The sequence below is a fragment of the Schistocerca americana genome, chromosome 1 (genome assembly GCF_021461395.2).
Source record: "Schistocerca americana isolate TAMUIC-IGC-003095 chromosome 1, iqSchAmer2.1, whole genome shotgun sequence".
NCBI classification, from domain to species: domain Eukaryota; kingdom Metazoa; phylum Arthropoda; class Insecta; order Orthoptera; family Acrididae; genus Schistocerca; species Schistocerca americana.
The window spans coordinates 729,279,819-729,306,501 of NC_060119.1; positions in this window are offsets into that span (position 1 = coordinate 729,279,819).

Genomic DNA, 26,683 nt, shown 5'->3' on the forward strand with positions numbered 1-26,683 from the left:
AGCGAAGTAACGTACATTCCCATGGAGCGCACTTCTACAAATCGTGATTTGGACGCCAGCACGGCGAATCAAGCACGCCGGCCAACGAAGGTCCGGATTTATTTTCGCCCGATATCGGGTCTGTATCTGATGAAGAACACTCTAGAGCGTACAGGTGCCGTATAACGTGCGGAACGTACGACTCCATGCGCACCCGATTCGGCTTTCGTTCTCGACAGAAAAATGGCTAGGTGCCCGAGGCACAAATGTGTGCCCTTCAGAATAAATCAGTTTCTGCTCTTCGCTGTTACTCTGAGAGGACTTGAGAGAATTGTTTAGTGTAGAGGTTGGCAACCTCGCGAACCTCTAACTGCTAACAGAGACTTTTCAAAAACTCGAAATAATTGACAGACAAATGTGCAAAGAAATTGCCAAGAGAAAAGACAAATATAGAAATTTCTCACAAAGCTGTTATTACAAAAGCTTTTCTCTGTTATTGTATCTAAAATAACGAACTCTTCAAACCGAAGGCTGGCTGACCCTCGCACTGCTTTAAAACGGTCTGCTACTGACCGTAAGATCACTTACCTAGCCAGCAGAATCAAACTCGCAGTGAGCATAATCAAAAAGAACTGATGAACACAAGTAAAGCAGCTACTTTCGTTCATGTATTTTGTAGGGTAATAAAAATATTGAGATGCTTTGTATGACGTGGCCTTCACTTCACAGAGTAAATGGCGCTGAGCACTATGGGACTTACCACAGAGTAAACATTAAATGTTCTCGTGATTGTCAGTTTGACAGTAGGCGCTTATAAATTACTCGACAGAAACAAAATGTGAGCAGTAGAGGAAAAAAATTAGTTTGGGTTCAGAACAATTAAAGGTAACAGTGAAGCAGTTCTGACCTGCATCACATTTGACAGAGTGTATAGAGGAAGACTATGATGTCTTACCATTTCTAGTGTTGGAAACAGACTCGGGTATTGTGAAGTGGATTAAGATATTCGAATTGTTTTAGAACGATGTCATAACTCAGAGCCAAAGACGCGTAAACTACAATATATATAGGATAACAAATAGGAAGAATAACGGAAGGTTACTCTTACGAATTTTTGTATTGAGTTGAGTGTCGAGCTTGCTGTTTTAATTTATTTATTTATTTCCCCATTGAGTCTTCTGTCTTCCAGAGCTCTGATTCGTTTGCCTCTCTTCTGCCAACCTCTCGTCGCCAATGAACTCAGTTCAATTTCTGTCTTCCTTATAGTTTTTACTCTCCACAGCTCCTTATAATACCATGGATGCTTTAATACAGTTCGAATCATCCTGTTTCTTCTTCTTGACAGTGTTTTCCCTTTATTTATTTCTTTGCCGATTCTGTGAGTAAGTACTCATTTCTAATTTTACCAATCCAGCTAATTTTCAACATCCTTCTACGGTACGACATCTCAAACTCTTGGCTATCCCTTTTTCCTGGTATTCTCACAATTCATAATTCGCTACCATACAAAGCTAAGCTCCAATCGTACAAAATCAAAAAATTCTTCCTCAACGTAAAACCTATGTTTCATACTTTTAGACTTCTTTCGACCAGGATTCCCCCTTCTCCTGTGCTACTCTGTTTTTTGTGTCCTTCTTACTTCGTACGTTGAGTTTTATTTTACTTCCCAGGTAGGAGAATTCGTTAACTACGTCTACTACATGGTTACTGATTTTGGTGTTAAGTTTATCGCTTCATTTTCAGTTTACATTCCATCCATATTCTGTGGACATTAGACTGTTCATCCCATTCAACAAATCCTATGATTATTCCTCACTCTCCTTGAATATAGCAATGTTTTCAGTGAATCTTATCTTGATATCCTTTCAGTTTATATTCTAACACCACTCTTGAAACTATCTTTTATTTCCTCCACGGCATTCTCAATGCATAGCTTGAACAATAAGAGCGAAGGACGTCATCCATTTCTTACGCCCTTTTTAATTCGTGTACTTTGTTTTTGGTCTTTCATTCTTATTGTTCCCCCTTGGTTCATGAGCATATTGTATATTACCCATCTTTCCCTACAGCTCATTCCTACTTTTCTCAGAATTTCGAACACCTTGCACCATTTTACATCGTGAAACAATTTTCTAGGTCGACTGTCCCTACGAACGTGATTTTATTTTTCTTAAGTCATGCTTCCCTTACCAAGCGCAACGTCGGAGAACCTCTTTGGTGCCTTAAACCTCCCGAAAGCGAAACTGACTGTCTGCTGACAGACACTCAATTTTCTTATCCAGTATTCTGTATACTACAACCGTCAGAAAATTGAATCCATGAGACGTTAAGCTGATTATGTGATAGTTCTCACTATTTTCTGCTCTTGCTGTCTTCAGAACTGTGTGGATGGCAGTTTCCCTAAAGTCTGGTGGTATCTCTCCATTCATACATTCTTAGACTCCATAATGAATAGTCGTTTTTTTAGCAATTACCCAAATGATTTTAGAAACTCCCAAGGATTGTTGTCTGTCTCTTCTGATTTATTTGATCACAAGTCGTCCAGAGCTCTTCCAAATGGACTCCCATTTCTTCTTTATTTCCTCATCTGACCATTTATCCCCCTTCGTAGAGACCTTCTACGTACTCTTTCCCAACTAACTGCTCTCTCCTCTCCGTATAAGAATGGAAATCCCATTCCTCTTTTAAAGTTTCTTACCTTGCGTCTAATTTCACCGAAGGCTGTTACGACCTTTTTATATGCTGAATGTCCTTCTGATGACCATTTCTGTTTCGAGACCTACACATTTTTGCTACAACCATTTCTTTGGTCTTTGCCCCGTCTTCAATGACTGAAGCTACCCTATCTAGGTATCTAGTAAATGTTGTACTTTGTTAGGTTCTCTAAAACAGGTATTGCGTTATGAAACTGGCTGTGATCATTCCTGTGGGTTTTGACAGTTTCACTATCACTTTTCTGTGCTAATGAATGTCTTATCTTGTGCTTCAGTAAATTTGTAGGCTCCTGGAAGCGTTTTGTAAAACGCACCTTGATTGTTATCTTCTTGGTATATAGAAAGTATCTTGGCCACAAAGAGCCGGAATGAGTTTCCGGTTCTTCCCCGCATTTTATTGGAGCGAAATCACTGAGTTATAGCGAAATCTGGTTCTTCCCCGAAGTCTCAGGCGCTTGTTCCTCTTCTTCAGATACTTCTTCGGAAAACAGTAATGAGCTACTGTCATCAACTGAGAAGTCTTAATCTGCCTCTGAAGGGTAATGAACTGGATGTATGGCCGGTTTTTTTTTTTTTTTTTTTTTTTTTTGTCACTGATGTAGTGAAAAAACGACGTTTTGTTCCTATATCACGCTGCTTTTATGCATTTATGCGTTTTATCCTCACAGTAACAAGCTTTCATTTTCCCACGGATTCTTCTTCCATTTGTCCTTTATTGGGTGCTTTGCTCGAACATTTCTTCTTAATATTTATATTAGGCAGCAGAATTATATCTTCGGCTGAGATAATCTCACAGTGCTGGCTCAACGTTATGTCTTCCGAGCTTATCATTGAAGAATTTTCGCCGCTTTGCTTGAGTTGCGGGGATTTAGCTCAGAGTACCTGCGGGGATTTGTCTGATTTAGCCATTTTCTGAAAAGCACGCCGTGTTGATTGTGGGGGCCAATTGAAATATTTATTTCCACTTGAAAGTTAAGCTTAAATGCAGCCGTGCCAACAAGTAATTCTTTTTTCAAACTCTTCGCTGTACAGTGTCCAAGTAAAATATCAGAAAAGTTACACGGAAGTAGTTAAACGCAGACTTAGCTCATTTTCTCATCTCTGGGGCGATATGCCTGGAGAAACTTTTCATGAGACAATATGCTACAATAACAAAAGCCTGTCACTTGAAGATCAACTCCTGAATCGATGGTGGACAACTCAAAAGCGTGTTTTTACCCCACACGCGGCTTTACCTCATCTACCCTACCATGAGTATAGGCTTGGATACGCAAATAATTAACATTCCAACGCATCTGCACGATGTAGATAAGAATAACGTCATCTGCGTTCTATACATAAGGAAGGAATACGCAGCGGGCTACTCATTCTGAAATCATATCAGGATGTTAGTTGTTTGTGAGAACATCGTGTAATGCCTGATGCAAGAAGGACAAACATCTGTCAGCACTGTCTGAATTCGGCAACAACAAAATCACGGCCTGTCAAAGTTACGGTTTAATCTGTCCGGAAAATCACTGCTTACGTTGCTCAAATTCTAAGGCTGTCATGCAGATATGGGATCGATGCGTTCAGGAACGCCCAATTCATCACCAAGACGGATTTCAATGAACTCCTGCCGCCTAGCGACCGAGAGGACACACCTAACGTTCACCCGGTCGTGCGGGTTCTTACAACTGCGTCACGTACCTCGAGGGAGCAAATGAGCGTGTTTCCAGCAAGACAAGTATCACGTAGACTGAGCGACGACATTTGGAGCACAGAGCATTGTCTATACGGCAACCACTGTAGCGACTTCCCTTTGCGCTCAACAGAAGATGCCCACTGGATCTTACGAGATATTAACTCGATTTTGTACAGAGTATGCGAAAGCATTTGCCCCTCTTCTAGTGACAGTGTACCGTACGTCCCCTAAGGAGCGAAGCTTTCCCAATGATGTCATACCCGTTTTAAAAAGAGTCGTCGAACAGACACACAAAACTCTAGTCGTATATGTCTGACCTCGGTCTCTTGTAGAATTTGGATACATGTTTTATGCTCGCTTATTATGACATACATGGAGACGGCAAATTTCCTCTGTAGGTATCAGCATGACTTCCGGAAACAACGGTCTTACAAAACCCAGCTCCCTCTGTTCCTCCACGAGACACAGAAAGCCGTAGATATTGGCGTCCTGGTAGATGCAGTGTTCCTTCACTTCCGAAAGCCATTCGATACAGTTCCACACCGCCACTTAATGAACAATGGTACAGCATATGGTACAGCAGACAAACTGCGTGACTGCACTGAACAGCTTCTAGCAAACAGGTCACTGCATGTCATTGTGAACCTATAGAAGTCTTCAGACGCAGAAGTGTTATAGGACCATTCATTTTCACAGTATATATAAATGACCTAGTACATAACGTCAGAAGATTCAAGTGGCTTTTCGCGGATCATGCTGTTGTTTACAGAGAAGTTCAAATGGCTCAAATGGCTCTGAGTACTATGGGACTTAACTGCTGAGGTCATCAGTCCCCTAGATCTTAGAACTACTTAAACCTAACTAACATAAGGACATCACACACATCCATGCCCGAGGCAGGATTCGAACCTGCGACCGTAGCGGTCGCGCGGTTCCAGACTGAAGCGCCTAGAACCGCTCGGCCACACTACAGAGAAGTCGCAATGCTGAAAAATTATAGCGAAATGAAGCAAGATCTGCGCAGGACGACACCTGGTGCAGGGTATTGGCTATACACAGACAGAAAGACCCTTCCTCATATGATTACGAAGTTGCAGGGCAATCACTGAAAGCAGTTACTTTCATAAAATATATAGGAGTGTGCCCGCGGAGCAGTTTGAAATAGAATGACAAAATAAAATTAATCACCGGTAAGGCAGATGCCAGAGAGTTTCACTGGAAAAATCCTCAAGAAATGCAGTCTATCAACAAAAGAAGTAGCTTAAAAAGCACTCCTTTTGACCAATACTTGACTCTTGCTTGTCAGTATGGGCTTCGTGCCAGACAGGACTGATGGGGGACATGGTGAAGATCCAAGATCATTACATGCTCAGTCATCTCCAGTGTCAGACGCTACAAAGGAGGCATTCTGCATCACCTTATAGTCTACTGTTAAAGTTACAAGAGCGTACATTCCTAGAAGCGTCAACCAATATATTACTTCCTCCTACGTATATCCAGCGAAGAGACCATGAAGATGGAATTAGAGAGACTTGAACCCACAAGGAGGCTTAGCAGCAAACGTTCTTTCCGAACCGTACGCGGCTGGAGTATAGAGGCAGACGTAGATGTACGCGGGAACAGAGAGAGGCGTGTCGACACTGGTAAGACCATGGAGTAGAGATATCTCTGGAGAGAGCGTGGCAGTCTGCCTCTCTTATCAACATTAAACTAAGATTGTCACGTGATCTAAGGACGACGCTGTTCGTTCATGCTTTCAGCAGAGTTCGACATTTCTAATACAACACCTGTCTCTCGCGTTTTTACCCTTTGTTTATACGTATCAGGAATGGTGAATTCAAAAATGGCTCTGAGCACTATGGGAGTTAACATCTGAGGTCGTCAGTCCCCTAAAGCTTAGAACTACTTAAACCTAACTAACCTAAGGACATCACACACATCCATGCCCGAGGCAGGATTCGAACCTGCGACCGTAGCGGTCGCGCGGTTCCAGACTGAAGCGCCTAGAACCGCTCGGCCACTCTGGCCGGCAATGGTGAATTACTGTAGTTGCTCCAGGAAAGGAAGGTGCAACGAGAAAGAAAACTACATGAAAGGAGAAAAAGTTCGTCTTTTATGAATACTTTGTCGTACTATACCGTTTTGGTTGCATTTTGAATAAATGTTTTAAATCTATTATTATGTGGGAAAAATGTGTAATATAACAGAACAAAGTCTTTGGTCACCTGTAGCAGTCGTTTCTTGGTATTCATACACATAAAAGGAAAGAAATCTACAGCTCGAAAATTGTCTTTCCTTTTAACAGTGACGAATCACAAGAAAGATAGATAGACACCTACTTAATTTATTGTTTGTTTTAAACTGAAATATACTTCCCATGTGGTACTATGTAATGTGAAGAAAAAGCTCGATGTTTTATTCGAAAGAAAAAGTTCGTCAAGTATTCCACTCTTGGTCAGATAGGATGAACTGCACAGTAGAGAAAAAAACTGTGCGTGCGCGTGTGTGTGTGTGTGTGTGTGTGACTGAGAAAGAGAGATAGAGAGACAGACAACCGGAAGTAAACAGGATTCGAAGTACATGTTAATAACAATGTGAAACGAAGATATGTGAAGCACATGAAAGCTGGAAATGTGAAATTTCGGAATTTACTTTAAATCTATTTTTTGCACAAGTCTGGTACGGAACACTTCCTTTATTTATTTTTGTCACAACACTGGCATCCTCACACCTATATTGCATATTTTGATTTGCCTGTAAGTCAATAAGACGTTAACAGCCTCACTGCGAATCGTAGTAATGGGGAACAAAAATCAGATAAGCACACACTCGCACACACGCACTCACACACGCATACACACACACACACACACATACCGTGTAACCAAAAGTAAAAATTCAGCTGCTTTTTTTTTTTAATTTACTTTCCGATTATTGTCTTACTGTGTCATAAGATACTAGTACATAATATACCAATAGACCTTCTCATGTGTGTCATTGTCCACTTCCATTCATGACGTTGCGTTGCCCACACCTCAAGAGATGACAATGAGGAGCTGAAATAAATGTTATGAGGGCAGCTGTATTGTAAGTTCATGCTATCTGCTTTTTGTTGAGGTGAGTGAGGGCTGGCGAGAAAAGAGTGAAACGTATCATATACAATTTTAGTATACGAGGTGCGATTGGCTTAGTAGTACATTTAACAATCGACGGAATTTTTTCACTTCTTACTTAGTTTTTAATGCAGCAGGAGTATGTACATAAAGTGTGCTAAATAAATAAGTCAGAGTGTTACCAGTAAGCAAAATTGTGCTCTATCCTACAGGAAAGAAGAAAATAAATATACAAAAACTGGAGGAAAACCGACGGAGAATCGGGTGGTATAATCTCTAACTTGCAGTAAACGCGGTATTTTAGGGGCCCTTTCATAGGCACTGGCTTGCTACTAAACCGTTTTGCAATGGTATCACAGCAAAAACTCATAACCTGCTCGGAAATACGATAAAGTTCCCTATAAAACCCGAATATAGTGGTGGTTATCGTAGATACCAGAACATGAATGCATCTGAGCTTTAACACTTGTTGCAAAGAAGTAAAATTGTATCTTCATTTTTCTCTTCAAAACTGAGAGTTAAGTTTATTACAGATATGAAACGCAAATTGTTATGACGTTTACGAAATGTCTATACCAAATACACGGCACCTACGAAGAGAATCTACACTGAAGAACCAAAGAAACTGGTACACCTACCTAATATCATGTAGGGGCCCTGCGAGCGCAGAGAAGCGCCGCAACACGACGAGGCATGGACTCGACTAACGTCTAAAGTAGTGCTGGAGTGAACTGACACCATGAATCCTGCAGGGCTGTCCATAAATCCGTAAGAGTACGAGGGGATGGAGATCATCTCTGAACAGTACGTTGCAAGCATCCCACATACGCTTCACAGTGTTCATGTCTGGAGAACCTGGTGGTCATCGGAGGTGTTTAAGCTCAGAAGAGTGCTCCTGGAGGCACTCCGTAACAATTCTGGACGTGTGGGGTGTCGCATTGTCCTACTGGACTTGCCCAAGTCGGTCAGAATTCACAATGAACACAGATGGATGCAGGTGATCAGACAGGACGCTGACGTGTCACTGTCAAAGTCATGTCTAGACGTATCAGGGTTCCCATATCATTCCAATTACACACGCCCCACATCATAACAGAGCCTACACCAGCTTGAACAGTCCCCTACTGACGTGCAGGATTCATGGAGTCTTGAGGCTATCTCCGTACCCATACACGTCCATCCGCTCTATACAAATTGAAACGACACTCGTCCGACCAGGCAACAATTTTCCAGTCATAAACAGTCCATTTTCGCTGTTGACGGGCCTGGACGAGGCGTAAAGCTTTGTGTCGTGCAGTCATCCAGGATACAACAGTGGGCCTTCGGCTCTGAAAGCCCATATCGATGATGTTTCGCTGGATGGTTCGCACGTTGACACTTGTTGATGGCCCAGCATTGAAATCTGCAGCTATTTGCGGAAGGGTTGCATTTCTGTCACGTTGAACGATTCTCTTCAGTCGTCGTTGCTCCCATTCTTGCAGGATCATTTTCTGGCCAGATCGATGTCGGAGATTTGATGTTTTATATCATACCTGATATCCACAGTACTTTCGTGAAATGGACTGGACGTACGAAAAATACCCCACTTCATCACTATCTCGGAGACGCTGTGTCCCATCGCTCTTGCGGCGACTATAACACCACGTTCAAACTCACTTAAATCTTGATAACCTGCCATTTTAGCAGCAGTAACCGGTCTAGCAACTACACCAGACAATTGCTGTCTTGCTACAAGAACGGGACCAACGACGACTGAAGAGAATCGTTCAACGTGTCAGAAGTGCAACCCTTCGTGAAATAGCTGCAGATTTCAATGATGGGCTATCAGCAAGTGTCAGCTTGAGAACCATCCAACGAAACATCGTCGATATGGGATTTCGGAACCGAAGGCCCACTTGTGTACCCTTAATGACCGCACGACACAAAGCTTTACGCCTCACCTGGGCCTGTCAGGACCGACGTTGGACTGCTGAAGACTTGAAACATATTGCCTGGTCGGACGAGTCTCGTTTCAAATGCTATCGAGCGGTTGGAGACAACCTCATGAATCCATGGACCCTGCTTCTTAGTAGGGGACTGTTCAAGCTGGTATAGGCTCTGTAATAGTATGGGGCGTGTGCAGTTGGAGTGATATGGGACTCCTGATACGTCTACATACGACTCTGACTGGTGATCACCTGCATCCATTCATATCTATTTTGGATACCGGTGGACTTGGGAAATTCCAGCCGGACAATGCGACACCTCCATACGTCCAGAATTACTATAGGGTGGCTCCAGAAACACTCTTCTGAGTTTAAACACTTCCGATAGCCACCAAACTCCCCAGACATGAACATTATCGAGCATATCTGGGATGCCTTGCAACGTGCTGTTCAGAAGAGATCTCCACCCCATCGCATTCTTAAGGATTTATGGACAGCCCTGCAGGATTCATAGTGTCAATTCTCTCCAGTACTACTTCAGGCATCAGTCGAGTCCATGCAATTTCGTTTCTCGGCGCTTCTGCGTGCTCGCGGGATCCCAACACGATATCAGGCAGGTGTACCAGTTTGTTTGATACCAGTTTGTTTGACTCTTCAGTGTAACTACCCGGTACTAACTTTCGCATCCTGTAGCCCTCAATATCAACTATAAGTTAGTCTTGTATTCTTTCTAATACACTTTTGTGCGCACGGTATGTACACTACTGGCCCTTAAAATTGCTACACCAAGAAGAAATGCAGATGATAGACGTGTATTCATTGGACGAATATACAGGGTGATTCAAAAAGAATACCACAACATTAGGAATTTAAAACTCTGCAACGACAAAAGGCAGAGCTAAGCACTATCTGTCGGCGAATTAAGGGAGCTATAAAGTTTCATTTAGTTGTACATTTGTTCGCTTGAGGCGCTGTTGACTAGGCGTCAGCGTCAGTTGATGCTAAGATGGCGACCGCTCAACAGAAAGCTTTTTGTGTTATTGAGTACGGCAGAAGTGAATCGACGACAGTTGTTCAGCGTGTTTATATCAACGTTTAATACACCACCTATCAGGAGGTTTAACACCATACTTCGTTCGAAATGCACGCATCCAGCAAGCATTTGTTCGCAGCCTGTGACAGAGCACTTCATCACTGGCCTCCAAGAAGCCCTGATCTTACGCCCTGCGATTTTTTCTTATGGGGGTATGTTAGGGATATGGTGGTTCGGCCACCTCTCCCAGCCACCATTGATGATTTGAAACGAGAAATAACAGCAGCTATCCAAACTGTTACGCCTGATATGCTACAGAGAGTGTGGAACGAGTTGGAGTATCAGGTTGATATTGCTCGTGTGTCTGGAGGGGGCCATATTGAACATCTCTGAACTTGTTTTTGAGTGAAAAAAAAAACCTTTTTAAATACTCTTTGTAATGATGTATAACAGAAGGTTATATTATGTTTCTTTCATTAAATACACATTTTTAAAGTTGTGGTATTCTTTTTGAATCACCCTGTATTATTCTAGAACTGACATGTGATTGCATTTTCACGCAATTTGGGTGCATAGATTTTGAGAAATCAGTACCCAGAACAACCACCTCTGGCCGTAATAACGGCCTTGATGCGCCTGGGCATTGAGTCAAACAGTGCTTGGATGACGTGTACAGGTACAGCTGCCCATGCAACTTCAACACGATACCACAGTTCATCAAGAGTATTGACTGGCGTATTGTGACGACCCAGTTGCCCGACCACCATTGACCAGACGTTTTCTGTTGGTGAGAGATCTGGAGAATCTGCTGGCCTGGCCAGGGCAGCAGTCGAACATTTTCTATATCCAGAAAGGCCCGTACAGGACCTGCAACATGCGGTCGTGGATTATCCTGCTGAAATGTAGGGTTTCGCAGGGATCGAATGAAGGGTAGAACCACGGGTCGTAACACATCTGAAATGTAACGTCCACTGTTCAAAGTGCCGTCAATGCGAACAAGAGGTGAGCGAGACGTGTAACCAATGGTACCCCATACCACCACGCCGGTTGATATGCTAGTATGGCGATGACGAATACACGCTTCGAATGTGCGTTCACCGCGATGTCGCCAAACACGGATGCGACCATCATGATGCTGTAAACAGAACCCGGAATCATCCCAAAAAATGGTTTGCCATTCGTGCACCCAGGTTCGTCGTTGAGTACACCATCGCAGGCACTCCCGTCTGTGATGCAGCGTCAAGGGTAACCGCAGCCATGGTCTAAAAAAAATTAAATGCCTCTGAGCACTATGGGACTGAACATCTGTGGTCATCAGTCCCATAGAACTTAGAACTACTTAAACCTAACTAACCTAAGGTCATCACACACGTCCATGCCCGAGGCAGGATTCGAACCTGCGACCGTAGCAGTCGCGCGGTTCCGGACTGCGCGCCTAGAACCGCTAGACCACTGCGGCCGGCCAGCCGTGGTCTCCGAGCTGATAGTCCAAGCTGCTGCAAACGTCGTCGAACTGTTCGTGCAGATGGTTGTTGTCTTGCAAACGTCTTCATCTGTTGACTCAGGGACCGAGACGTGACTGCACAATCCGCTACAGCCATGCGGATAAGATGCCTGTCATCTCGACTGCTTGTGATACGAGGCCGTTGGGATCCAGCACGGCATTCTGTATTACCCTCCTGAACCCACCGATTCCATATTCTGCTAATAATCATTGGATCTCGACCAATGCGAGCAGCAATGCCGCGATACGATAGACCGCAATCGCGGTAGGCTACAATTCGACGTTTATCAAAGTCGGAAACGTGATGGTACGCATTTCTCCTCCTTACACGAGGTATCACAACAACGTTTCACCAGGCAACGCCGGGCAACTGCTGTTTGCGTATGAGAAATCGGTTGGAAACTTTCCTCGTGTCAGCACGTTGCAGGTGTGGCCACCGGCTCCAAACATGTGAGAATGCTCTGAAAAGCTAATCATTTCCATATCACAGAATGTTCTTCCTGTCGGTTAAATTTCCCGTCTGAAGCACGTCGTCTTCATGGTGTAGCAATTTTAATGGCCATTAGTGTAAACCTTGGTTAATTGCTGCACTGGTCTTGCAATTTTAATGCGCTACATCGTAAATGCAATTTCTGCTCATCTCAGTATCACAATCGGCGTCGGAGAGAGTGTTGTTTGTTCGGCGGTAGGTAGCAGAGCGAGAGCGAATCGGACCCGGTGCCCCGGCCGCCGCCCCTGCGATCAGGCTCGTCCTGCTCGCTCGACGCCCCGGGCTCGCAATCAGCGCGTCCTTGCGCTGGGCCGCGGTCCGGCCTCTGGACATCAGCGCTGCCGACGGCACCGCTGGCGCTCGCCCCCGCCGCCCACTCACGAAACCTCCCAGCACCGCCCTCGTTAATCACCGAAAATCACAACGCGAGCATCCCCAGCACCGTTAGCGCTGCACTGCTACCCAGACCTGCTGCTGGAAATTCCAATAAATGTCATGCGAGGACCTGATGCTGCTGACATGCAGCAAAGGTTTCTGCAGCACTTCAATGCGTTTCCGTGGAAATGGCTTCGTTGAGTTCCCGTAGACAGAAGGATAGGGAACTGCAAATCATTTGTGAAAAGATGTTGATAAATATTTGGAGTACACACAACTCTGCTAACAAATTTATCTGTCACAATATTTCCTAGCGTTTATAGCGCCGTACAGTGTCCACTCTTTCCATGATTCGGCAAAGTTATGTTATTTTTAATTTTTTGACCTGGTGCATTTCCCGTGGCCACCGTCCTCAACTAACCCTACAGGGAGAAATAGTGAGTGCCATTTATCTGTCTGAAAGTTGTGTGTTCTCTGTTCCGTGTGTTGAAGTATTTTAATTGTTTTGCGTTAAATATTCTGAGACGGATATTGGGGACCAGTTTAGCGTTTCCGAAATCGAACAAGGAGAACAGCCTAAAAACCATACCCTCACTGAACTGGGCAACGGATAACCGGAAGTTAGTCTGCAGCGCGGCTTCGATCCGTGTCTTGCTCACCTCTTTGTCACGCAAGGTAGAGAGCTACATCTTCAGCTATAGGAGCAGGTCTGCTGTGGTATCGTCTATTCGTTTTGAAACTATAACTAGTATTACTTCATGTTATACATGATGTTACAAACTTTAAGGTTGATGGAGAAGGGTAAATGTATCAATTTGAGCTAAAGGACTCTGGTCCAGAAACGACAGAGTCGAATGTTATAAGTGAAAATTGTGCTGATAGCTCTGACAGTGAAACTCTTCTACTGAAAACTCTTTGCTTTCCATATTTTAGGTGGAGCTAGTATGGACCAAAACAAGAAAAAAATTGTCTAGTAAAGTGGGCTCTAAAATACACTCCTTAAATACTATGAGCACTTGTTCAGTAGAAAACATGTGTTTCACAGTAGCAATGGTGAACTAGTGCTCATAGCTCTTTAGATACGATCTTTCGAGTTTATGTTTACTGGACATTTTTTCTTGTATGGTCCATACTACCTTCTCCTAAAATATGGAAAGCAAAGAGCCGCCATTAGAAAGGATCCACTGTGTGAGAACGATTTCCGCTTGCAACTTTCAACTCGGGCGTTTCCAGACCAAGGTCCCTCACCCCATATTGATAGATTTACCCTTCTCGTTCATCCAAGTGTGCAACATCATCACGGCATCACCCCATCCACTTGTAGCTTACAAAAAAATGACAACAACGTACTATGTGTAACAAAATAAATAGTTTGTCAAGCATTGTTAAGAATGCCAACTCTTTTCAACACAAACCTATGTTTTGAATAGTTAACACTTGTGTTTTCAGATCTACGTTCACTCACGTTGGCTCCATTACCTTTGTTGGATGCTATTTCGGACTGATGTGTAGAAACTCGTATACAATGAGGTACTGTATAATTAAATGGTTAACAATTCTGAAGATTTCGTTTAACTTTAAACGCTGTTTGATGTTGACTCAAAGACTATTCATAATAATGATGTTTGTAACTTAAATGTTTGACCAATTTCTGACAAAAAATTTCTGTACCTATATATGTAGTGTTTGTGTGTGTGTGTGTGTGTGTGTGTGTGTGTGTGTGTGTGTGTGTTCCTTGAGATGTACACTGTTTCTGGCAACTTTTTTTTCAGAAAATGACGTAAACCTCAAATTACGAGCATTGTTAAGCATTATAGACACTCTGTTACACATAAAAACAATTTCAAATAAACTTAACTCTTCAGAATTTGAAGTCATTCTACTATAAGATACTGCAATGTATACGAATCGCCAAACCTGCTCTTTTATCTTATATAACAATTTGTTATCGTTAAATAGGGGATACTGCACGTAATCATCCCAAAATTGCATCAAAATATGATGAATATTAAATGCAGTAGGGAACGGGTGTAGTGATAGAGTTGCCTCACAGTATAGCACAAAAGACTACATTTACTATCTTATTTTTAATATAAAAGCAAATGTATGGATTTCCTGAAATTTTGAACACCCTTCATAAAACCCGTACTTACGTTACCTGAACAGGACGATGTCGATGACGAAGTAAGATGCAAGTCTCTAACGTGCGTATCACACAGAGAAAGTAAATAGCGACACTTGAAAAATGTAGAGAAATAATTCGCAGATCTATTAGCATTAATTGCATAATAAGTGAAATACGGTTCCAGTGGGTCAAAGAGCTTAGGTGAGAAGAAAGGAAACAGTGTATTACATATAGCAGACGAAATAATAAGAAAAATAAACAAAAAACAGTTATGGTTATGCAGAGATTACTCAAGAAGAATGGAATGGTTGAATATGTAATACTTGTAAACACTAAAAACATATGATGTAGACATAATGTTGAAATACAAACCATAAAAGTAAGTACTTATAAAATCAAAGAAACTATATGGTTTACTGACTTTCATTCTGTCTCACATGGAGAAAAATATTAAAGACCTGTCAAATATAATCTATCAGATAGACCGAAAACATTGCTTGGTCAAATGCAGGGCGTTAAAATGGGTGAAAGGAAGATTATTTCGAAGAGCTACTCAAAAACTGGGAGCTTACAGAAGACGAATCGAAGCATGACAACTACCTGTGATATTGCGAGACAAACTCGCAAAAGACGTTCAATGAAAGATGTTCTAAGGCCCTAAAAGAACAAAGTAAAATGTCATTTGTCATAAGCCGAGGTGAAAAAAAGAAAATTGTTGAATCTGGTGTTTGGTTTAGAAAACGAAAAATAATTATGCAGAAATGAAAATTCGGAAATGGAAAGGAGAAGACTTCGAAATACGTATTATCCGAGTTTAGAATAATTTTTGGGATAATAGATTCATTACATTCAAACGCAGAAACATAGAAGTAATACAATTTTCCTTTGTTTTGAGGATCTAGGTTCTCAGACAGACGTTTAACAAATCGTTGATTTGTGTTGACAACTTTTACGTAACTAAAAACTTGTGACTTTTGCATCTGTCACCAAAAGAATACATTGATAACACGTCTCTGTTTTGCTGTTTATTCACTAATTTTCACGTTCCGGCAACAATTCCACGTTATAGAGAGAAGATAACTGTTATCTAATTATTTAAGTAAATCGACTATGAAAGTAGTGCAAAAATTTGAAGAATAATCTTGTACCCTGTCAGTCTAAAATGTTTCGAGACGGCACTAATAAAATGGTTCAAATGGCTCTAAGCAGTATAGGACTTAACATCTGAGATCATCAGTCCCCTAGACTTATAACTACTTGGACCTAACTAACCTAAGGACATCACATACATCCATGCCCGAGGCAGGATTCGAACCTGCGACCGCAGCAGCAGCGCGGTTCTGGACTGAAGCGCGTAGAACCACACGGCCACAGCGGCCGGCCATTAATAAAAGATAGAGAAAAGTTAAGATGATGATTTTAACGCTTGAGGTATTCTGCATAGGCTCCCCACTTGAGTACGGCCAAAGATTAGAAATCCTTCTTTGGATAATGTTCAACTCGTGCGTCACATTTGCCTTCAATGTCGGTTATGTCATCAAAGCATTGACCCTTCATTTTAATTCTTGCAAAAAAAATTTGCCGTTTTGTTGGAGGTTCGTTTTGATATCACCAAGTCTTGTCACTCGTGATGTTTCTTTCAAGAAAATACGAGTAACTGCGCGCGTTTTGCATTTCACTCAAGTCCTGGCAGGCGTCCAAGCGCCGTTGATTTTGTTTGGGAGTCTAGATACGCGGGACGCGTTTCGCACACCCTTTTGTCTTCTTCCAAATATTCTGGGGAATTTCTGGAACACATGATTTAGAAATGTTACTCCACTGTGTTTTGTGAGACAATAGCGTTGCGCTGACGCACTGCGGCTGCGCATCCTTTACAGTCTAATGCACATCAGTTGTTTACAGTTGTTAGTTCAAGCTGCCACCGTAGTTACCCGCACTGACGTCGCTTGTACGCCAGAAATGAAACCAGTCTCGCATCTTTTTGGGCAGATATGTATAACTGTTCTCTGTTCGTCCTAGTAAGAGATCATGAAGTAAAACACTACGTCATTGTCGAGGTATCTGCATTACCATTGTGAATAACGGAACAACTTATGTGTACTGCTCCAGTGAATTACTTTTTCTAAGGTGATATAGCTTTTCATGTCATAGCAAGTACTTATTTTGTTCTGGAATCAAACGTTTTTAATAATTGTTCCTATATGCAGTCATCCTTTGTATTGGCCGCCATACACAAACAGAGTCACCTCTGAATGATGAGATTTATGATTTGTTGATCATCGCCGCATTTTGACAAAGAGATAGAAAGTCGGGCGAAGGAAAAAGTAAACACACACAAAAAGAAGTTTCAAAATTGTCTGCGGTGACACCTCATCGATTTTCTATCACCACTAGCACATTAGAAACTGTGAAACCAGAGAGTATTAACATGTAGACGATGCAGTTTTTCCTGAAAAATAGAATACTGCTTAGAACTACAAGACATGATAAATAAAATATACTGAAACATGCTGGCCAAAAATAAATAACAACAATCGAAATTTTTCCCTGATATTATTACGTACGAATACACTTAAAACTGGAAATTATTAACTGAATATTATTTTTGTTCACTCAGGTTTCCTGTCGACATGTCATAACTGATTTTCTTGGATCTGTTCTGAATTATTTTCTGAAATCTGCTTTTCCTCATTGTACTGTTTTTGCATAGTGTTACTTACGACTACCCATGATGACTATAGTTTTTGTACTATATTTTGGACTGTTAGTTTCTGTGCTACTTCATGTGGAACTTTAGTGTTTTCAATGCTTAAATGTCACTGTTTCGTTTCTTAAACTGTTGTCGTTGCTGATCTTAATTTCTTCCTTCATGTTAACAACGTCACTATCTTCAGTAGTCCCTTTCTTTTAAGGGGGCGATGTGTCAAATTATTGAACCATTATTCGTACTTCACATGGACTTAATGAAAACGGTAAAACGACTTTCAGAAGAGAATCTTTCGATGTTTCCTGTATCTTAAGAGGAGAGAAATTATGGGATGTCTACATTGAAGTTGTATACTTGTGCCTCTGTCTCAGTGTTAAGGTTCAAAATAAAGACTGTATCAACACAGCAATAGAAACCTAAAAACTTCAGTCGTCATGTTACTAGTGAGAATGTATCATCGCTTTAAGTTTCCACCGTAGTAAGGAACCAACGCCGCGCTGTCTTGCGTCTGGCAGCTTGCTCGTCTTCAGTGACATGGGAGACACACTGATACAGGTTAGACTCTGATAAGACAGTGCCCTAATCTCGGATCGTTTTTGCAAAACACGACGCCGCATGCACACAGTAAAGAATCTTAATTTTTTTCCGAAAACCGGTACAACGGTTCTGCACTAGAAGAATGATAGGGTTATCGTTAATGAGTTACTGTCATGCCTAATCAAACACGATTCAACGACAAGCACATATCTGCAGTTTATGTTGCACATATGGCGCATCGATGCAGTTTCCCTGCAAAGCGCCCTCCTGTTCTTCATGTATCACACGAGTTTGATTAACTAACTATTCGCCTCTAAAAGAGCCACTGTTTCTCAGTAGCTTTCCTGCGCGAATCGAATCTCAATTAGGAAACTAATGGTTCGGACTACTGTCTGATATATGATTTCATACAGTATTAACCTTGGCCATAATTATTAACTACAACTCTTTACGGTCCCTAGCTCCGTTCTGTACTTTAACACCCTTAAAAAGCCGAGGTTTTTTTTTATTAACCAACATATTTAGTGTCACCGTAATTATTTTGAGGGAAGACTTCTAGAACGGAATTCCAGGAAGTTTTTCGACGGTCATCACACATAAAATTATAATTTTGCAGTTATTTGTTGGGTGGTTGATACCTCCAACTAGCACGGAATGTCTGTTGAACGTACTGAGTTTTTTCGTAGCATATTTAGTTTGCACTGCGAATAAACCTGATGGCCGCTAGTAGGTTTCAGCTTCACAGTTCACCTTTCTCAGTTGAGGCAAAGATATTGCAGCTACTTGTTTTTACCCTGGTCTTGCACAGTAGATTCCTTCCTCATTTACTCCCGGAACCGTGCGAGATACCGCTAGTAACATACGGGCGGCGATGCGGCGTTATCTGGCACTGGTCCAGCTATATTTGTCTCTCCAGTCCAGGGAGCGCAGCCTCTGTTGCCGGGACGCTTATACCGAAGAGAAGCGTTTACGTACATCAGGGAGCGTAAGCAATAAGCAATGACAGTGGTTGATTCGTGACAAATGTTCCAGTTTCTCGTTTTGTACACTTACAAATCACTTCTCAGCCGGCCGAAGTGGCCGTGCGGTTAAAGGCGCTGCAGTCTGGAACCGCAAGACCGCTACGGTCGCAAGTTCGAATCCTGCCTCGGGCATGGATGTTTGTGATGTCCTTAGGTTAGTTAGGTTTAACTAGTTCTAAGTTCTAGGGGACTAATGACCTCAGCAGTTGAGTCCCATAGTGCTCAGAGCCATTTGCCATTCACTTCTCAGTCCCGTGGCCAACACGCATAATCTGTGGCTGAGGCAGTTGACCTAACCACTTCTGTACGTCATCTGAAGATATTATTTCCCTTAGCTTAAAACCTAAGATGCCGCACTGCAGCGTGTGACGGACACATTAGCTCTGTGAATACGCGCTCACATTGTCGCCCTCTCCGTTCTGAAGACTGCCGTACAGATCGAAACCGGTTACTGAAAGTAAAAATCAATAACTTATTCGGACCTAGGCTGCTCTTTATTACTCAAATAGTAAGTACGATCGCTGTGGTTCCTCAATGACGTCAAAAATAAGGTAACAAATTTCACTTGAAGACTCAGGAATTGTGATTATCTCTGAAAGTCGATCGTCTGTGGCGTATTTTGGGTCGTCAATTACAGCTACATCACTCAATTTCTCACTCACTTGCACATGATCTTTAGTCCAAAGGCTTTATTTCGAGCAAGTAAAATACTGATTACCCCCCCCCCCCCGCCCCCCCCCACCGTTATCACAAGGCTATTTTGAATTAGGCTACGTTTATTAGAGACTGCACAGATTAAATGTTCTCTTTCAAAAAGGTTATCGCTTTTAGACTGAAGTTTCTCTTATAGTGAAATGCGGTTCAGTAAGATCTCATAGTACAGTTACAAATATTTGAGATGTGGTCACAAAAGAAAGCTACAGACTTCTACTTTACTAAGTAGGACATATGTACCTAATCAGATCCCCCCATTTATCTCCTGAATGAATAGGTTTGCTATCCTAATGACAGACGCTTTTGATCTTTTATTTTCAAAAACCCTCCTCCTACATTATTTCATTTGGGATTTTCATAATGCGTGCGTAACTTTCATTAGTTATTATTTCATCCTCTCAAAGGCAATAAGCAACAAGAATAAAGGCAGGTGAAATTAACTTGGTGTTTTTTGTGTAAAGTCACAGACTGCCACGCATACGTTTCATTGCTACTTCATTTCTTACGTCAAGCGATGCACCAAGTTCTCGGCCGTAGTAACAAATCGGAGCGAACAATTAATGGTATTTGGTTTCCCACTTCATTTTGGTTATCATTTAACGAGTATAACTCAACATCAACAAAAGCTTTCTGTGTCGGTTTTCCATCTAAAACGCATCGTGCTCTTTCTCGTGGTATGCCTATTTCGCCAGATTTTTCATAAGCGTTCAATCGCCGTCGTTAAATACCAAAATTTGCATTTTTACGGAGTTTTCAAATGTGGTCGCAGTTTTAGAAGACCCACACGTGGACCACGTGCAATGGGAGTACGGTACGTTTCGATTCAGCCAATTATTAGCTATCTGTTCACGGTCTCTGATGCGTCTGGTCTTTCATTTACGTCAGGTTTAGATTCATTGGCGAGAAATCACAAAAAATCACGAATGACCGCGTAGTGCTCCATTTTATCCGTTTGGACACAACATGCAGCAAACAAGTACTTTACACTGAGGTGATAAAAGTCATGGGTTAGCGATATGCTCACATACAGGTGGCAGTAGTATCGTGTGCAAAAGGTGTAAAATAGCAGTCCATTACCGGAGCTGTCATTGGTACTCAGGTGACACATCCGAAATGGTTTCCGACGTGATTATGGCCGCACGACGAGAGTTAACAAACTTTGAACGCTGAAAGGTAGTTGGAGCTAGACGCACGGGACATTCTGTTTCGGAAATCGTTAGGGAATTCAGTATTGCTTGATCCACGGTGTCAAGAGTGAGCTGAGAATACCAAACTTCAGGCATTATGTCTCGCCACGGACAGCAGCACAGTCGCCGACGGGATCCACGTAACGTATAGTTGTCAGCCCACCAATGGTCGGTAAGCAACTACTTAACACTGTAGTAACAAAAGTCATGGGTTAGAGATATGCACATATACAGCACACCAGTCGATGCGTTTGTTACTGCTACTACGAAGATACGGAATTCAGTTGATTTTGGACCCGTTGCACTAGACTTTGTTTGATGCAGATGCTGACGTAACAAGCTAACAAGTTGTACTCTTTCCATTTGAAGACCCAGTTGGTCTTTGTCACTGTGGTTGTTCGCATATTACGCTTGGGGCCTGAAGATAACGCTTTAAGGCGTCGAAACTGGTAGTATGTTTTGAATAAACGACGTTGGATTACAATACAGCTGTTGGTTTAAGTTACCATTATTAATGGATCCAAGTTGTCAACAAGGCACTGTGCAAGCCGGCGGTGTCTCCATAAAAGTGTGGGCTGTGTTGACACGGAATGGAGTGGGTCCTATGGATGCGCAGCTACTTGGAGGTCGCTTGCAGCCATTCATTGACTTCAGGTTCCCACGCCCGGGTTCCCGGGTTCGATTCCCGGCGGGGTCAGGGATTTTCTCTGCCTCGTGATGGCTGGGTGTTGTGTGCTGTCCTTAGGTTAGTTAGGTTTAAGTAGTTCTGAGTTCTAGGGGACTTATGACCACAGCAGTTGAGTCCCATAGTGCTCAGAGCCATTAGAACCATTTGAACTTCAGGTTCCCAAACAACGGTGGAGTTTTTTTGGATGGTAGTGCGACTTGTCATCTGGCCCCAATTGTTCACGATTGGTTTGTAGAACATTGTGGACAATTCCAGCGATTGATTTGAACACCCAAGTAGGCCGATGTGAGTGGCACTGAACATTTATGCGACATAATCGAGAGATCTGTTTGTGCACAAAATCCTGCACCGGCAACACCATCAAAATTTTGGACCGCTATAGAGGCAGCATTGCTCAGTATTTACGCACCAACGACTTGGTGAGTCCGTGCCACATTGAGTTGCTGCGCTACGATGGGCAAAAGGAGGTCCAACACGATATTAGCAGGTGTCCCGTGACTTTTGTCACCTCAGTGTATGTCGACATTGTAAATGCTCTTTCCGGAATTATCTGAGGTGGCTGAAAGATAATCTTTCCAATCTTTCTGGAACATGTGTATTATCTTCTACGAGTATGTCTGCAACTCAATAGGGACATAACAAAAATGATGTGAAATAAATGCTACAAGAAAACTGTCTACAGTCTACTTTGCCCTTACACTGACAATGTTGAGTGTTTATGGAAAAAGTTCAAGGCAATCGTAAAATGCGTTTTAGACAGGTACGTGCCGAGTAAAACTGTGATGGACGGGAAAAACCCACCGTGGTTCAACAACAAAGTTAGGAAACTACTGCGAAAGCAAAGAGAGCTTCACTCCAAGTTTAAACGCAGCCAAAACCTCTCAGACAAACAGAAGCTAAACGATGTCAAAGTTAGCGTAAGGAGGGCTTTGCGTGAAGCGTTCAGTGAATTCGAAAGTAAAATTCTATGTACCGACTTGACAGAAAATCCTAGGAAGTTCTGGTCTTTCGTTAAATCAGTAAGTGGCTCGAAACAGCATATCCAGACAATCCGGGATTATGATGGCATTGAAACAGAGGATGACACGCGTAAAGCTGAAATACTGAACACCTTTCTGCAAAGCTGTTTCACAGAGGAAGACCACACTGCAGCTCCTTCTCTAAATCCTCGCGCAAACGAAAAATTGGCTGACATCGAAATAAGTGTCCAAGGAATAGAAAAGCAACTGGAATCACTCAACAGAGTAAAGTCCACTGGACCTGACGGGATGCCAATTCGATTCTACACACAGTACGCGAAAGAAATTGCCCCCTTCTAACAGCCGTGTACCGCAAGTCTCTAGAGGAACAGAAGGTTCCAAATGATTGGAAAAGAGCACAGGTAGTCCCAGTCTTCAAGAAGGGTCGTCGAGCAGATGCGCAAAACTATAGACCTATATCTATGACATCGATCTGTTGTAGAATTTTAGAACATGTTTTTTGTTCGCGTATCATGTCATTTCTGGAAACCCAGAACCTACTCTGTAGGAATCAATATGGGTTCCAGTAACAGCGATCGTGTGAGACTCAACTTGCTTTATTTGTTCATGAGACCCAGAAAATATTAGATATAGGCTCCCAGGTAGATGCCATTTTCCTTGACTTCCGGAAGGCGTTCGATACAGTTCCGCACTGTCAACTGATAAACAAAGTAAGAGCCTACGGAATATCAGACCAGCTGTATGGCTAGATTGAAGAGGTTTTAGCAAACAGAACACAGTATGTTGTTATCAATGGAGAGACGTCTACAGACGTTAAAGTAACCTCTGGCGTGCCACAGGAGAGTGTTATGGGACCATTACTTTTCACAACATATGTAAATGACCTAGTAGATAGTGTCGGAAGTTCCATGCGGCTATTCGCGGATGATGCTTTAGTATACAGAGAAGTTTCAGCATTAGAAAATTGCAGCGAAACGCAGGAAGGTCTGCAGCGGATAGGCACTTGGTGCAGGGAGTGGCTACTGACCCTTAACTAGACAAATGTAATGTATTGCGAATACATAGAAAGAAGGATCCTTTATGGTATGATTATATGATAGCGGAACAAACACTGGTAGCTGTTACTTCTGTAAAATATCTGGGAGTATGCTTGCGGAACGATTTGAAGTGGAATGATCATATAGAATTAATTGTTGGTAAGGCGGGTACCAGGATGAGATTCATTGGGAGAGTCCTTAGAAAATGTAGTCAACAAAGGAGGTGGCATGCAAAACACTCGTTAGACCGATACTCGAGTATTGCCCATCAGTGTGGGATCCGTACCAGATCGGGTTGACGGAGGAGATAGAGAAAATCCAGAGAAGAGCGGCGCGTTTCGTCACAGGGTTATTTGGTAGCCGTGATAGCGTTACGGAGATATTTAGCAAACTCAAGTGGCAGACTCAGCAAGAGAGGCGCTCTGCATCGCGGTGTAGCTTGCTGTCCAGGTTTCGAGAGGGTGCGTTTCTGGATGAGGTATCGAATATATTGCTTCCCCCTACTTATACCTGCCGAGGAGATCACGAATGTAAAATAAGAGAGATTCGAGCGCGCACGGGGGCTTTCCGGCAGTCGTTCTTCCCGCGAACCATACGCGTCTGGAACAGAAAAGGGAGGTAATGACAGTGGCACGTAAAGTGCCCTCCGCCACATACCGTTGGGTGGCTTGCGGAGTATAAATGTAGATGTAGATGTAGAGAGGGAAACTGCTTCCCACTACCTGCGAAGAGCGCCAGAAGTGCCTCGGCAGGAGATGTTCCAGGTCTGAGGACCGCTACGCACACAGACAGCTCTCCGTCTGTTAGTTAAGCGCGGCAGAAGTGGCTGCGCCGCCGGCTCACCTGTAATTGCTTTTTACGGCCTCCGCAGGGGGAGTTCTTGACCGGAGCTGCGTGTGTTTACCAGCCGACTGTTTTCATCTCCCTGGAACACGGCGCGGCTCTAATGAGTCGTGGGGCGTGGCTTTCAGGCAAACGCCGCTTCGCGGCGCGGATGAGCCTCTTAGTTCACCTGAGCGTCGGCGGCTTTAATCATGGCCGCTACCTGCGGAAAATACCCTTGTTCAGTGCTTCCCCCATAGTATGCACTACAGTTACCTTCTAACTGTTCCTACAGGCTTTAGTCGCCAGCTCGCACTGCAGCTGCTCACAGGAAGTGGCTTTAACTACTTCGTTTTTTCTGCCGTGGTAGTGTTTCTTCAAGACCATGTTTTGCAGCTGTCATTCTCCAAAGTTCTCACTGTTCACAGATTCTTAACTTCTAAGCTGTGGATGGAATTGTTTTCGTATTTTATTAAAGACCCAGAAGTTTGTGACTTTATGATGAAATTCAGGAGTTGGACAAAAATTATGGAAACACTGCGAGAAATGCATACTTGAACATAAAAACAGATATTCGACAGGCTAGTAGTTTGCGCTATTGTGTATTGAACCGTAGACCTACAAACGACGTAGAGGCTTCGTCCCGCCGTAGCCCTCAGTGGTTCACAACCCCGCAACCGGCCACAGCAGTCCACCAACCCCACCGCCGCCCCACACCGAACCCAGTGTTATCTTGAGGTTCAGCCCCCAATGGACATCCCTGGGAACGTCTCATACCAAACGTGTGTAACCCCAAATGTTTGCGTGGTAGAGTAATTATGGTGTACGCGTACTTGGAGACAGTGTTTGCGAAGCAATCGCCGACATAGTATAACTGAGGCAGAATAAGGGGAACCGGCCAGCATTCGCCGATGCAGATGGAAAACCGCCTTAAAAAACATCCACAGGCTGGCCGGCACACCGGACCTCGACACTAATCTGCCGGGCGGATTCGTGCCGGTGACCGGCCCGCCTTGGCGCTCGGAAAGCAGCGCGTTAGACCGCGCGGCTAGCGTTGCACTATTGTACTGGGTTGGTGCATAAGTTCGTAGCGATTTTCCTTCATTTTATAGTAGTAAACAGAACAGATACACGTAATAGAGACTTTAATTATCAATAATATATTCTCATTCACTATTTACAACAGTCTGCTAGCGCTGGGGTCACTTTTCGATTCCGCGACGTGGTTTTCAGAAGAGAACACCTCGAGCCACGTTCTGAGCGCATTTTCATTTGGAAAGGAAGTTCCTTGAAAGTTGGTCGATAGAGAGCGGAAAAGGCGAAATTTTGAGGACGCAACATCAAGTGAACAAGGTAGGTGCGGAATTACTTTCCAACCCAAGTGTTGTGTACTGTTTTTTTGTCAGTCTAGCACAATGCGGGCAGGCGATGCGTGGAGTAGTATCGCTTCACACACGCTTCCTGGTTGTTGTTCCTGGATGACGTCTCAGTTGTTGCCAAGTCGGCAGTGATGGTAACGCCTCCGTGAAGCAATTCGTAGAACACCACACCGTCGCTCTTCCACCTGATGCATAACATTACCTTTGGGGATGCGCGCAGGTCTTTGTACGGGAGCTGCTACTATGTTTGGGCTCAACCATTACTTTCTTTTCCTTATGTTACCATAAAGACGCCAGTTCTCGCCAACAGTAACGATATAGGATAGCAGTGCAGTTCAAGGGAGCCAATTGAGGACGAGCAACCAGAGACGCACGAGCTGATATTTGTGATTTTGGCGTAGAGCACGCGGTGGCCATACACATGACTTTTCAACCTTCCACACGACGTGCAAATGTCTCACGATGGTGACGTTGGTTGGGTTGTTTGGGGGAAGAGACCAAACAGCGAGGTCATCGGTCTCATCGGATTAGGGAAGGACGGGGAAGGAAGTCGGCCGTACCCTTTCAGAAGAACCATCCAGGCATTTGCCTGGAGCGATTTAGGGAAATCACGGAAAACCTAAATCAGGATGGCCGGACGCGGGATTGAACCGTCGTCCTCCCAAATG